Below are 16,073 nucleotides of genomic sequence, written 5' to 3'. Positions count from 1 at the left end.
AACATTTGACAATATCTAGAGACATTTTTGGTTGTTACAACTGAGGGTGGAAATGCTACTGACATCTAGTAAGCAGAGGCCAAGAATGCTGCTAAACATTCAAAAACAAACAGGACAGCCCCAGCAATAAAGAAGTATTCAGTCTACCAGTTTGTTCTCTGTATCTATGAGTCTGTTTCCATTTTGTTTGTTTTTTTATTTTGTTCTTTAGATCCCACGTATAAGTGAAATCATATGGTATTTGTCTTTCTCCATCTTACTTATTTTACTCAGCGTAATTGCCAGATGAGAGGGGTATTGGGGGAGTGAAAAAGGTGAAGGGATGAAGTACAAATTGGCAGTTACAAAATAGTCATGGGGACGTGAAGTACAGCACAGGGAATATAGTCAATAATTCTGTAATAACTATGTATAGTGCCAGATGGGTAATACACAAATCGAGGATATCACTTCATAAATTATATAAATGTCTAACCACTATGCTGTACACCTGAAACTAATATAAAATAATATTGAATGTCAACTCTAATTGAAAAATACAAATTTAAAAAATTATCGAGTCCAGAATGGCAATGGTGTTTGACATTAAGAAACAGTTATTTTGTTCTAATATGGCATAGCTTTCAGTCTCTCCTATCATCCTCTTACCTACTGCATAAATGTCTCCTAAATGTAATGCATCAAAGGGCTGAACACAATAAAAACCTGACTTTTTTTTAAGAAGCAGACATGAAGAAGCAATGCATCTCATTACAGGGTGATTCATTAATAAAATCTCAGGTGTTCTTGAGGACAATACTGGAAACCGAGATTCCTCTTTGTGCCATTAAATAGCGTGTGATTTCAGTTCAGCAAGTATATTTGTGACCCTAAGACACCACAGAAAGCTCAGTAAATCATGTTAGCACATTTTTGTTTTGTTTTGTTTTTAATTAGCTCTCACAGGAAAAATCTGCAAAAGGACTTTCTGCAAAAGGGCATGAGGATGTCTTGGATCTAAGTGATCTGGGAATCACACCTTGATGAGAAGAGGCCATTTATGAGTTAGAGACTTCTTTTCTCTCTTTGCAAACACTCGCACTCTAGAGACTACCATCTCTCTATGGACTTAAAAAAATAATTTAAAAACAAAAGTTGAGCCATACGTAGCCTCATCATTCCAGCCCATATCTAACTTCCCCCTGAAATACTGTGACATTGTGAGATTTGGTGGAGTGGTTCCAGGCAATCATTTACTTAAGAGAAATGAAAACTATAGGAGTGAGACACTAAATGTACTAACATACAATGGCCACAGCATATATAAAAATAGAACTCTGACTCGCAATCTGCAGCAACTAACTCAGGAAATTAACTTACTATTTATTGACAGTAATCAGTCCAGGAAGCCAGCCCGCTGTAATTCAAGCTTGTAGGAAGTCAGACCACTATCTCCAGCAACAAGCCTAGGATGTCAAACAATAACCCCTACAACGATTGGCCTAAAACAACCAGGATTTGATTAGTAATAGACAGCTTCTTTAACTTTTATCCCTGCTTCCAATTTAGGAGCAACGACAGATAACCAAATATGCTCCCCTAACTAATGACATAGGATGCCCCACTTCTAGTTATCCTCCCTCCAGCTTCCCCATGCTAACAGCTCTCGATCATGGCATAGCTGAAGTCTCCTCTTTTTCCCGCTATAAAGCTTTCCCATTCTCTGCCTGCCTTTGAGTCTCTATCAAACGCACATATGGTGGCTGACTTTCTTAATAGAGCAAGCTCTGAATGTATAGCTTTTGCCTCTTCTTATTTGGTTGGTCTTCATTTATTTCCACAGGAATTTAATATTTTAAATAATATTCTCCTCCAAACGTATCCATTATTTCATTTAATCTTCATCACAACATTAGGGGAAGGTAACATTGAACCAGTTAGATGATGAAGAAATGGAGGGTTATAGTGTTTAGGAAAATCACCCAAAGTCTTATAGTTTGACAATAGTTGTGCTGGAATTTGAACCCAGAACATACACTTCCCCCCAATAGCTGTCTCACACACTTGATTTCTGAGCTCTTAACTTCTGGTTTTGTGTCATGTTTGTTTCTCCAAACTTAGTACTAGGATTTGAAGTATGGCCTTACTTCCTCTGTAAGGATCTTGGATTCTTCGCCCCAACCTTTTTTCCACCATGCCAAAGTTGGGCTTTGGCCCAAGCTGGCTTCTTGCAACCTGGCATAATAACAGCATGTCCCCTAGGACAGGCAGGGCAGGTCTTCTTTACAGGTTTGCCTTCACCCTGGGGGAGAGATGGGACCTCATTTTTTTGTAAATTAATTAATTTTTTTTTTATGGTGACATTAATGAAATCTGGTTTCAGATGCACATTTTAACAGAAAGGTGTATATATATTTACATTGTGTGTTCACCTCCCACAGTTAGATTTCTTTCTGTCACCACATATTTGACCCCTTTTACCCTGTCTACTTCCTCCCTCCTCCCACCTCCTACCCTCTGGTAACCACTAATCTGTAGTCCATGTCTATGAGTCTCTGTTTGTTTGTCATGTTCGTTTGTTGCTTTGAAGTTTATATCTCCCGTATAAGTGATATCATGTGATTTTCAACTTTTTCTGTCTGGCTTATTTCACTTAGCATGATTATCTCTAGGTCCATCCATGTTGTTGCAAATGGCAGTGTTTTAAGAGACCTCTTCAATATAAGCAACCGTGACCCAGAGAAGCACGCGCGCGCGCGCACACACACACACACACACACACACGCGCGTACATGTGCATGTGTGTGTGTGTCTGCGTGTATTCCTTGGTTACTGGAGGCCATCAGGGAAGAGGAGGCTCATTCAATGAAAGTATTATTCCATTGCCTGAAGTTATGGTATAAGCTATGCAGAGCACCTGTTTGACAATTTCGCTTCAGTCATTTTTTAATCCACAATAAAATTCTCAACTGTAATGTGCACTTGGGAAGCTTGATATGAGATGGAGAGCAAGTGAACAGACATGAGCTTCAGAAAGGAAAGGTGAGAGACCTTGGCAGCCAGCAGTGAGAGTAAATCAAAGTGGAAGTCAAAATTGAAATATGTCCTGGAATGTCAAAGACACAGGCATTGGGGTCTGAGAAGATGGAAAATACTAACAAAGTGACTCCAAGCTGTGGCTCTTGAGAGGAAATTTCCTTTTCATGCTCTATAATGATGTGAAAATAGAGCTATTTAGTGAGGCTCGTGGTGGGCAAGAGGAACGAAATGGGGAACGTTCTGAAGATCACAATCCTGCAGCCTAAAGTCAGCCTGGAGGTGCTCCTTAAACTCATTACGATGTAGCAATCTTGCCCTTTAAGATTTTTTTTGAGAGCCTATGGCTAAAATTGACCTTTTATGTAAGCATATGTGAAAGTGCCAGGACTATGCCGCTGTTGACTAAAGGAATGGCAGAGATGGGATTTAAAAAAAATAGATGTACCTTTAATCATTTTGTGTTTTACAGGCTCACACAATAAAAACTGTGATCAATCTTCAGATAAAGCACACCTTGGAAAGAGAGACTGCATTATGGAGTAAATATCACTGATTTTATTGGACTCCTACTCTTGTTACCACCTGGTTTTAGAATCAGGCTCGAGGACAAAGACTTTTCAAAGTACCAAATTGTAGTGTCTGCAAAAGAAATCTGACTGCTGTGGTGGATTTCAGATGCTGTGCTGCTGCTGTCTGGAGGAATTTTCTTCTCTCTCATATCAGGACAGCGGAATTGGGGAGAAAGGCAGCCTTGTGGCATTTAAAAGAGAAGTTCAAAGACACAGAAACTGCCCTGCTGTTGAAGGTTTGCCTTCTCTGTTTTAAACTTAGATCTGTGTCTCTTATCATTTAATGAATAAATATGTCAAGAGTTACTGCCATACGAAAAGGTTATAAAGTTGAGGTCTCATCCAGGAGAGTATTTTGAGACCATTGAGTGCTTTGAGTACTTACTGCACATGACTATTTTGGAACACAAGATAAAGAAAAAAAATCAACTTAGAAATAACAGAAAGTTTCACTTGGTATTCAGAATTAGTAATAACTGCAGTTTATTGAACACTCACTATAGGCCAGGAACCAGATCTAACACCTTCTATACATCATTTAGATTGATGTCTCTGTGAGTGTATCTAGTAAATCATCATTTAGGAGCATATGTCTACTGCTTTGAAACCTCAGGTCATGAGCAGGGATTAATGAACTGGCTGGTATAACCAAGAAAATAAACTATACAACCAGAAGTAGAGGGAAAAAGAATACTATTTGAAACCTGGAGACTTGAGTTCTGAATAGTTCCAACTCTTCCACAAGTCACATTTTTCCTTGCTCACCCTGTTTTCTTCAGAGAAATAAGGAGAGGATCATATGAATGAGCATGTGAAAAATGCTTTGAAAGCTCGAAAGACTAAAGAAATATAACGGTAGACATTTAAGGTATCAGATATTAATTTAATTAATCTGCATACTGACATTCTTTTCTCCTTACATATTGATTATTGCTGAGTTATGTATCTCTAACTATGAATATGGATTAGTTATTTTCTTCTTTAAATTCTACCAGTGTTTGCTTAATACAGTCATTCTTACCTAAGAGATATTGTGGGTTGGTTCCAGACCTCTACAATAAAGTGAGTCACATTCTTTTTGCTGGTGGGGGGATCTTGCCTTCAATTTACAAAAACATTGCATCTATGCAGTGCAATAAAGCAAAATGCAATAAAACGAGGAATGCCTATATATTTTGAAGTTATGTCATTAATGCCTAATGATTCCTGATTGTTGTATCCTTGTATTTTTTGACTTTTCATCTAATGTTTATGGATTACTCCACTCATTGTATCAATTTCTATACCTATTAGGGATTTTTTGGTTTTGTTTTGAAAAAAATAGAAAGCTGTGGCTATTTTAAGCAGCAATAATAACAGCAACAATGGAAGGCTAGAGGTAGCAGACAGAATCAAAAGAAATGCTCTGCATGTTTGGGAAAGCTTAGGATGAAGGTGCTTGGGAAGATTTAAATGTTAGAAGCAGCAGGGTAGTTACATCAAGAGGTGTGAAGACCAAATAATCTTCATCCCTGTGTCACTCTTCTCATGATTTAAGCTCTAGAGAGAATGCATTTTACTGGCCTAGACCAAGTAAAATATCCACCTCTTGGCCAGCAGCAAAGGAGTGTTTACTGACATTCCCAGAATAGTGCGTCCAAAGTGAGAAAGTAGAATTCTTAAAGAATTATCAGTTTGTCAGTAACAGAAGGAGGAGAAATGGACACTGAAGAGACTAACATCAACACAGCTCTGCTACTACTAAATGTAATTTACCTGCCAAAAATTATAATTTTATCATGAAAATTAAATAAAATCTCAAGCACAATTTATTAGTCAGTTTAGGGCTGCTGTAAGAAAATATGAGAGACTGATGGCTTAAAGAAACAAATTTATTTTCTCGCAGTTTTAGGTCTAAGATCAAGGTGGCAGCTGACTTGATTCTTGGTAAGGGCTCTCTTCCTGGTTATTGAGAGCTGCCTTGTCCTCGCATAGTCTTTCCTCTAAGCATGTGCAGAGAGAGAGAAAGAGAGCTGTCTCTTCTTATAAAGCCACTAGTCCTATTGGATTAGGGCTCCACCCTTGTGACCTCTAACTTGACCTCATAAAGACCTTATTTCTAAATACAGTCATATTGGGGGTTAAGGCTTCATTATATGAGTTTTGGAGAGATACAAGTCAGTCCACAGCACATAAATTTTAGCTTTTGGAGGGAAAAACAGCAGGCAACAGTAATAAGCAAGGATGCTATTAAGATTTTCTGTGAATATCTTTGCATCTTAAATCATTCATGTTATTCTTAGCTTGTGTATAAGCTACAACTACTGCAGTAGATTAAAGATGGTTGCAAATTCTTAGCTACTTTTCAGTTTGCAAGATAATATTATTTCCCTTTCCTGGAATCCGCCTGACCTTAATCATTTGAACAATAGAATATGGGAGAAGGGACATCCTGGAACTTCTAAAATACAGTTTACCAGTCTTTTGGAATACCTGCTCTTAGAGTTTCTATAATAAGTTCATTTACATGGAAGCCATCCTGCTCTGAGCAGCCCAAACCACACAAACGGTTGCTGAAGGATGAGTCACTATGTGGACTCATCATTTAAGTTCTAGAGAGAATGCATTTTATTGGCCTAGATAAAGCTGAGTAGTACCAAGACAAGCTGAGTAGTACCGAGTTGCCAGACATGTGTATGAAGAAGCCCTTCGGAAGGGGAGCTGACATTTCTGGCTGTCTCTGCCATTACTGCATGGCTCACAGACGAGACACCCAGCCAAACCCTACCTGAAATTCTTACCCACAAATTATGAGTGAAAATGATGTTATTGTTTTTTTAAGCTAATAAGTTTTGGGGGTAGTTTGTTATGTGACAATAAGTACACAAAACCGGCACCAAAGCCTTATGAAAAATATCTGTGTGAGAAAAACTTAAAAGTGTTAATATTCAATTCCTAATTTTTTTTTTTAAAAAAAAATGAGGTTAAATCTAGAAGAGCCCTAAAACAATGGTGCAATTAGACTCTCATTTAAGAATTATTGGATCTTAATGATTTTTAGGGTTGCCTATGTTTATAAACGACTGAATAAAATGGGGGACATTTTCCCAAGGATATTCAATGACACAGAAGAATGAGAAGCAATAGCTTATGATCAATGAGATAATTGCCTCAAGGGAGAAGTTTTACTTTCACTTGAGTAGAGCAATGGAAAGGAGCTGGAGGAAGAAACCTAGAACAATTCTGTATTCTCTTGATCAAAGGCTCTTTCCTTCCCTTTCTAAAGATGAATTTCTTCACAGAAGTGAAACATAAATGGTGGCCTCTTAGATCTCATTAATGAAAGCTGTACCTGGCATTCGGGTGGAAAAGACTCTTCTATGGAACTGTAGCTACTCATGAATTTACATCTGGTGTGACAACACAGTTAAAAGTTAAAAGTTTCATTTTATTAAAAAGTAAGTAGGAATTACTGCTACCCCCTTAATAGGATAACAACAAACAAATGGATTTGCCTCAAATTACAGAAAACTCGGGGGCGATAAATGTTCTCTTTATTAGGCCTTTCAAATAGAATATTTTGAAGAAAACAAATGGCAATTGTAAGATTGTAAAGAGAAATTAGCATTTTACTTGAAATAAATGGCAATTAACAGTGATGACAATGTGATTTATACTAATTGAGATTAAGTCAGACAGAATGGCAACATTAGTAATCATTTGAAGTGCTGTATTACTCATTATACTGTGCTTTGTAAACATCTCTCTTGAAATTAAAAAGTAATTAGTAGCATTTTAGTCATTTAATTCAGTCTAATTAGGATTTTAGAAAATCTACAGACCTGCTGTTGAAAGCCTTCCCCAATCTGAATTGAGAAAACACATTCCTTTAAAAAATTTTTCTAGTGCTCTTTCTTGATCTCCATAAAAAAAATAAAAGAGGAAAATGGTGTAATTAGAAGCAGTAGGTAGGAATTTACTTGAATTGGGCTAAATTAAAAAATGCAGTCCATCATAATTTGTGGAAGGTGCATTTTAATCTAAATTTGTGTGCGTGTGTGCGTGTAAAGCATGTTTGGTCAGTTGCTAACAGAAAGAAAATACTTACTATTTTGTTATTTTGTTACTAGTCTAGTCCAGCTGCACCTTCAGAATATGTCTAAAGAAACAACAAGCTCTAGCCAGAGTTGTTATTTGGATGACATTTGGAATTTAGAAAATTAAGTTTCTCGCCAGGACTTTATGATTGGTGTTAACATTTGCTCTTTGTTCTTGATGAAAGGAGGGGTAGAAACTTCACCCTTTGGAGCATTGTAAGTTGGATGGCAGGGCCAAGAATGATTCCCTCTCTCTCTGTCAGGTGCTGTAGAACAGTGCACTTCCAGGCTAGATTTTTCTTTGTACTTTGATGTTAGTGCTAATGATGATGTTTGTTAGGAATTGTGGTAGGTGTATTAGTTTATTATTGCTACCGTAACAAATTATCACCAAATTGGTGGCAAGAAACAACACAAATTGATTATCATATAGCTGGAGGTCAGAAGTTTGAAATGGGTCTCACTGGTCTAAAATCAAAATCAGAACAGGGCTGCGTTCCTTCTGGAACCTCTAGCAGAGAATCTGTTTCTTTGTCTTTTCTGGTTTGTAGGAGCCCCACTCTTCTGAGGCTGCCCGGTGAGGGAGGAGACCTGGCCACAAATGTCAGTGTTCCAGCCAATAGCCGGAATCAACCCCCAGACATGTGAGTTAAGATGCCACCAGATTCCATCTGTCCTTCAACTGTTGAGTCACTCCTAGCTTTGAGTCTTCCCAATTGAGGTTCTAAACCATGTAGGCAGAGATAAGGCTATGTCTTGTCCAAAATCTTGATCCAGAAAATCTGTGAACATAATAATTAAGTGACTGTTTTATGCTACTACTTTTGGGGATGGTTAATGCAGAAATAGTAAATGTCATTCAGTTCTCACATCTAAAATAAGGATAATTTCGTTCATTTCCTTATAAGCATTAAAACTTACATGAGTATGGTAAATTCATTTATATCTCTAAATCTTGAAAACAAAAGAAAACAAATCTCATTGAATGTTCCTAAGGAACACATTAGAAATGCTTTAAAGCATTTTGCATGTATTAACTCTTAATCCTCACCACAACTGGAAAAGTTAAGTACCGTTATTAAAAATACTTTACATATGAACAAACTGAGACCCAAAGAAAATAAGGAACTTACCTGAGGTCTGATATCTAGTAACAGTGGACTGGGATTTGAACTCAAGCAATGTCATTCCAGGCTCTGCACCCTAATACGTAGAATATATAGTCTCTCAAATAGAAATAGGGTAGAAATGATTTTTAAGAACAGTCAGTTGAGTTATAGTTCTATCCATGCCCTTAGCATGTGATCCAGAGTCACTATACTCAGTCTTCGTTTGCACATTCTTTGAATTGGGAATGTGATTTCTTGAACCTCTGACATCACTGGATTTTGGTAAGGATTAAATGGGACAACATATGGGTAGCTCTCTGAAGTTTGTGTAACAATGAGGTGTGCTACTCCTTGTTGAGAACCTGGCATTTGTTGTACTTCGAAACAGAACTTGGACTTGTGAAATGAAACTTCTAATCAGAAGCAATACTCTGCTGATGAATAAACCATGTCTCATTAAAAATTGAGGGTCTCACAATTTCATTCCACTTTTTTTTTGTATCAGAGATGGCTTTAGTGTTGCAGAAAGTGACACCCGACGGAGGAAATTGGACCTTAAGACAACTTTGTTAGAGGAAGGAGAATTTATTGCCAGCGGAGAGCATGGGACACTCAACAGACCCAAAGCACGAGGTCCCCTTGGTTAGATTTCTTACAGCTTATATACCCTTGCAGTGTCCATGCAAGGGGCGCGTGATTCCTTTGTCTGAGGTCCTATGTGCATCTCCTGACTCAGGATGGGAGGGGGATTTTGGGTTGGGGCTGCAAGGAAGAAAGAATTCCTGGACCACCAGAACTATCTATGTACAGATCGTTTCTCTTGTTGGTGTGACAAGAGTTTCCAGAGGCCGTTCAGAGATCTATAGGATGTGGTTAATCCATAACCGGCTGAGTCGATCATTTCTGTAAGCCCTTCTTTTTGCGTTTCTCAGATGCCTCCTCTCTTATTAGCAACATGCCCTTCTTGATGTTTGACCTTCTGCTCTTCACGCAAACCAAGACATCCATTTAACATTTAGACTCCGAGAAAGAGACGGGGGCAACACAGACCTGATCACGCCAGAAGTCCTGATTCTCCTCACCAGACTTCAAAGCTTACCCCACGCATTCTGCTTGGTGCTTGCGTTTCTCTCTCTCTTATTCTCCAATGCCACCTCTTTTACACAGGGTTCTCCCTCAGTTTTTGATACCAACAACACATTCAGCTTCTTTGGCTTAATCCTAAGTATTCTTTTTTAGTACATTTTGAGATCGTCATTCAGTTTTTAACAATTCAATGAAGTCCCAGATTTCTTTCCTATTCTTGGAACCGACCAGCTAACTAGCCAGTGTGGCTATTATTACTCATCATTTTGGATCAGGATCCTCAAGTAGGGGCACTGAACGGTAGTCTGGGTAACTGGTTGTTCTTATAAGAGAGAGAATAGGATGGGTGCTGCGATCTGTACTACTTTCTTTATTGTTTTTGTTTTAATAAGGCTATGCTTGTTAGTTGTAATTAGATGTCAATTTTATTCACTTCACTGTTGTAACAGGAGAGCAAAAAATGAATATTCCATGAATGCTAAGTTCTATGGTGTGTTATTTAGATTCCTGAAATAAATTAAGGCTAATATATTAACTTTAGTTAATGAGTAGTAGAAATGAGAGAAGAAAACGAATCAGAGAGAGAAAGAGAGAGAGGGAGAATTAGAGGGACTTATAGACGAGTGGAGGAGCATTAGGCAATTTAACTTAGTTAAATTGGATTTTAAAGACCATAAAGAGAGAGAGACTACGGCCTTGGGGAGGAAAAGAATGTAGTCAATGCCACAGGGAAGAACATAAACACTCTAGATACAGAAGAAAAAGGGCTTGGAGGTGCTGTGGCAAAGGAGTGATGTAATTTGCATGGTAAACACAAGGCTGCAAATGAAGAGTCTTGTAGTGGTTGAGGAAAGAGTGGGGAGATTTCTAAGGAAATCTTAGCTCGTGTCTGTATGACTGTGTGCACTGTAAGAATGTGCTCATTAAGTTCCTCTGAACTGTCTCAGACCATGAGATATTGGATTTCAGAAACTAGGGAATACAGTGGGATTTTTTTCAGTCTTGGCACCATTGATGTTTTGGGTCAGATAGTTCTTTGTTGTGGGGGCTGCCTGTGCACTGTGGATGTTTAGCAGCATCCCTGGCCTCCACCCACTAGAAGCCAGCATCAAGTACTCCCCTGCTGACAACCAAAAATGTCTCCAGACATTACCTAGTATCCCCTGGTTGAGAACCATAGAGGTAAAAGAATAAACATTATTAATGTTATTGATATTGGGAGGGGGCTACTTGGTGTTAGTCACTGCCCTAGGCACTTCCCCTTTACTTAAAATATTTAATTTTTAAATGGAAAATAGGTATTATTGTCCCCATGTTGGAAATAAGAAAATACAATTTGAGAAGTTAAGCAACTCACAGTATAAATGCTGTTTTGATTGACATTTAAATGGTTAGGATCCTAATTTCTCTTGCTAAACTCAATTATACTACTGTCGTTCTATTCCCAAGATATCTTTTCTTTTTCGTACTGTTTCTCCTCTTTTTTTCCTCACATTATCCACCTGGAATACAGTGGCCATGTCAGTGACCGATAAACTTAATATAGAAGTAATAACCAATGTGACTAGGAAAAGGGGCTCAATTTGAAGCATCAGTGATCCTTACTATAATGAATCACTAGACTACGTGGCTGAAAGAATGATTACCTGGGGTCCAATCATTTTTTGGATTATTGGGCCAACATGGAATATTCAGAAAAAAAATTCTGATCAGTTCAATTCCATTGAACAGACAGAATCTGAGTGTTTACTCTGTATCAGGCATGGTACAAAGCTAAAAACAAGATGAAAAGATGGTCTCTGTCTTCTAAAAGCTTACAGTTTAGTGGAAGAGATATTTACAATATGGTAAGATGAATTAGTTAGTTCCTTTATTCCGCATTTTTGTTGTACTATGTAGCTTTCCTTTGTAAGGTTTATCACTGTTTATATGTTTTAAATTAATTAATGCTGATTTCCCCCTACTAGTTTTTAAGCTTCCAGAAGGCAAGGGCTCTTATATTACTCACCACTGTATTTCAAGAGCCTATAAAACAGTGCTCAGTGAAAATACGTTAAAGGAATAGAAGTCTGTGTAACAAAATGAATAATTGAATAGGAAAGGTCTGTACAGAGTTTGGAAAGAGCATATGAAGGACATCAGATGCATTGGAGAAAAATCAGAAGAGTTCTCTAGAGGTAGAGATAACTCATCTAAGTCTTAGTGACTGAATAAAAGTTAATGATGCATTAAAATAAGACACAGTTATTTATACTAGTCAACATTCAATCCTGAAGGATTGAGAACTTCAAATGGGCTAGGAAGATTATGTATCTTAACTGAATCTTCTACTCAGTTCCAAGTTGCTTTAATATTTTTATAGTACATACTTTTGGGACAAGTCAAGTCACTATTTCCGGTTACCTTTAAATTGCACAAATGCACTGAGAGGATGATATTAGCACTATGATCTTGAAAAGGACCTGGGTCCAGAGAGGTGAGAAGATGCTTCTGGGTTACCCAAAACTCTTCAGTCATGGTGGCCAACATGGTGCTGAGATTGGTCATTAGGACAATATTTATGGTCACATTTTTATATTTTCTCATGTCAAACAATACTGTAAAATAAAAATAAAATAATATACTCTTTAAAAAAAAAACAATATGGTAAAATCCCAGTATAATCTCACCTTCTGTGTTAACTATTGATAGTACATTTCTATAGAGATTTGGAAAATATTTGGTTTCAATAGCTAATGTTATTTCAAATATTATCTTGTTATCAATGCTATTCTATAACCTGCTCACAATGCTCTTGCTTTGATTTTGTTTTGTATCTTTTACTGAGTTTAGAAAAATATACATGTTCTAATTTAAAAATTTGAAGAAAAATAACTCTAAAAAGCAGAAAGTATCCTATGCTCCAAAGGTAACCACTTAGTATCATTTTGGTTGATATAGTTTCAAATATTTTTATATTATATATACACATGCACAGACACACATGTGTTTTTTCAAAAACAGGATTGTACTTCTCTTTAACCTGATTATTTCAAAAATATTGTACACATCTGTATCCCCACCAACTTTATATGAATGCCTTTTGCCCCATACTCTCATCAACACTCTTCAAAAAAGGCACCCCATTATTGTTTTAATTTACATAGAATTTGTTTATTATTGATGTTCAGGATCTTATGACTATGTTATATTTTATCACCTGCAAATTCATTCTTCCTCTCTTTGGTCCATTTACTTCTTATTTAATTTTATCATTTTTCTTGTTATCTTATGGCATGTTTTACCTCTAACTATGCTAAACTTTTTCACTTAAATTAGAAAGATTTTCCCCCTTTTTATATTTTTCCATCACATTTTAATGGCCTCTGGTTTTATTATTTTCTGTAATAATATTAAAAATGTTTTTCAATGTAGTCCCAAGACTTAATGTCACACTAAAATTAACCATACCCTGAGTTCATAAAATAATTCTCCAATATTTTCTTCTAGGATTTTTAAGGCTTAAATTTTTTCCTTTTAAAGCTAACATCTCAATGGACTTATCTTTGGTGTAAGGTATAAGGTAAATATTTGGCTATTTTTCCTCAAGTATTGTCATGCCCAAATGTAATTTACACTAACTCTGTTTGTTATTTTTTTCATTCCATTATGTTTTATTTCTAGACTTTTAAAATTAATCTACTAATAGATTGTTTTTAAAACTGGTAGAATAGTACTAATTAATTGTGCTTCTTTTTTTTAATAACATTTTGAATGTATTTCTGAAATCTCTTTGTAGTATAGGTATGAGAAGGCAGGTTTAATGAGGCAGATGGAATTAAGAGCCTTAAGTTAATAACTTATTATTTTTCATAAAATGACTTAATTGATGGTACAGGATAAGATACATTTGGCTGCAAACATTTGGCTTACTCTCATTTTATCCTTGTGGAGTAATCTGAGTTGTATATGAGGATATTCCTGTCTGGTGGTTGACAGTAGCTACCTTAACTGTAAGTCCCGGGGCAAAGAGATTAGTAAATCAGCAAGTTAACATCTTGTCTGAAATTTCAGTGGTCACTGTTGACTTACAATGGTTGACTATCAATGAGCAGGCCCAAAGAGTCACATGACAGAGGGTCAAATTCCAGTGTCATGCCATCAGGTTGGAATGAAGATGGTAAGTATGACCAAGGTTTGGTTACTGTGACGGCTTAGGTGGGATTTTTTGTATTAGATAAGGCAGAATTGTTGGGCAAAGCCAAGGGTTCAAGAGACCTAAGTGAACAGTCCAGATGGGAAAGCCTGTGTTCAAGGTTAGTATATGTTAGGTTGACTTTTGAAATAATGCTGTGCTTGGATAGTCTTTCAACTTGAAGCTCTTCACTTTGAATGACTAGGGACATGTGTGTGGATTTGCAGGCTTTGTTCGTTTGCTTGTTTTTTAAATTTGGACTATCTTAAAAGAACAACTTGTTTTGCCAAGTTATATAACTTCCAATGCATGACTACAAGAGTGTGGGCCAGGAAACCACAAGGGAATTCCATATTGAACCAGGCCTCATCCTTGTCTAGTTTGGAAAATGACCTGCTGGTTTTCCTCATTGACTTGTGCTCTTCCACATAATTTTGAGTGTCTGAACCAGATCTGCCTCCTATTACACTCAATGGACTGACCGCTATGTACTTTATATCTCAAAGTGCTCGTTAAGTCAATTTCAGTGCTTTTTATGCCCCTGATGGAACCAGTGGGATTAGATCGCTGGAGGCTCTGAGGAATCAATGGCTGAATATGCAGTGATTGCTTCAACTCAGCTGTTGTTGAGTGATTCTTGTTTGTGCTTCAGGTTTTACAAACCATTCAGGATCCCTCTGGGCTGAGAAGGGCTAGAGTAATATCAGATATCACCACCAATGATAATAACCTTTTATTTATCAAACACTTTGCTTCCAGGGAGCTGAAAGTGCTTTATAGAGGTTATCTCATGAATCCTCCTGACATCCCCATGAGGCCAGGAGCAAATATTCTGCTCTTCTGGGTTGGCAGGAGAGAAAACAGTAAGGATGGAAGGAAGTACACACAGCAATCTTTAGTGAGGGATGAGGATAACTCTTAATCTAGCAGTGACACTGAACTTTTTGATAGGCAATGCACAAGCTCTCTTCCCATCAGTATAATTTTTATTGATGATGATGATAATGATGACGATGATGAGAGCTAATATTGACTGAATGCTTACTGTATGCCAAGTACTTCTTTAAGTACTTTGCTTGTATTAACAAATTGAATTCTCCTAACACTCCAATGAGACTATTACCATTATCATACCCATTTTAAAGATAAGCACAGTGAAGTAAAGAGGAATTAGGTAACTCGCTTGGATCAGAACTAGGAAGTTTAAGTCAGTAGTCGAACCAAGTTAGTTTAGCTCTAAATCTCAAACTCTTAACTATTTATATTCTGTGGATATTATACTATGTTAAGGTTGAAGTAAATGCAGTTAGTGATACATTTATTTGTGTTATGTATGCCCTCACCTAGTAGTCTCCTTTCAAAACAAAGGTAGTCTCAAGATAGTGGGATTTTCAGTAAATACTGATATTATTTACTGAGACATGTTCCTCCTGGAATACTCAAATAGAAAAGACAACAGCTATGATCTGACCCCCTTTCACATCAAATGATGGAACCTGCAGATTTTCAAAGCAAGTATGGACAGAGGAGGGAATTGAAATGTGTCACACGTCCTTGGTATGTTCTAAGTACAGTGCTAGGCACTGCAGGTAGATTTTCTCTTTTAATATTTCCAACAAATCTTAGAGGTAGGTAGTATGATCCTGATTTTGCTAATGAAGAAATAGTGAATTAGGCTTTGCAGGAGTAAGTAGCAGAAGTCAGATCAAGACCCAAGACTCCCTGGGTCCGAAATCTCTTCTCTTACCAACTGTACCTGTATCACAAGGGAAAGGAGTAGATAGAAGAAAGCCCAGGTTGTGACCTTAAGCAAAGTTAGCGCTGAGTGCATGAGAAAGAGAAAGAAGCTGAGCTGGAAGGAAAGTAATTAGTGGGATGGAAGGCACAGCATCGTAAGCCTTGGAGGGAGAGGAAAGAACTTCAGCATGGGAGTGGTGAATGATGATAACTGATAAGTCACGAAGACAAAGGACAAGTAGTGTCCTTTTGGCAGGTAAGAGGTCACTGTGACCTTAAACAAAGCAGTGAAATGGTGAGGAAA

General features: G+C 37.2%; 1 long non-coding RNA gene across 1 annotated transcript in view; it reads left to right on the top strand.

Moving 5' to 3' along the window:
* Positions 1-14,735, top strand: part of LOC120606165 (uncharacterized) — a 90,764-nt gene extending 76,029 nt beyond the window's left edge. Inside the window, exon 4 of the long non-coding RNA XR_005653837.1 lies at positions 14,685-14,735. This is a non-coding gene — a long non-coding RNA (uncharacterized LOC120606165). The remainder of the gene's footprint in view (positions 1-14,684) is intronic.
* Positions 14,736-16,073: the final 1,338 nt, after the last annotated feature.

Source organism: Pteropus medius, unplaced genomic scaffold (assembly GCF_902729225.1).
Source record: "Pteropus medius unplaced genomic scaffold, Ma_sr-lr_union100, whole genome shotgun sequence".
NCBI classification, from domain to species: Eukaryota; Metazoa; Chordata; class Mammalia; order Chiroptera; family Pteropodidae; genus Pteropus; species Pteropus medius.
This window is presented reverse-complemented; position numbering and strand designations above follow the sequence as displayed.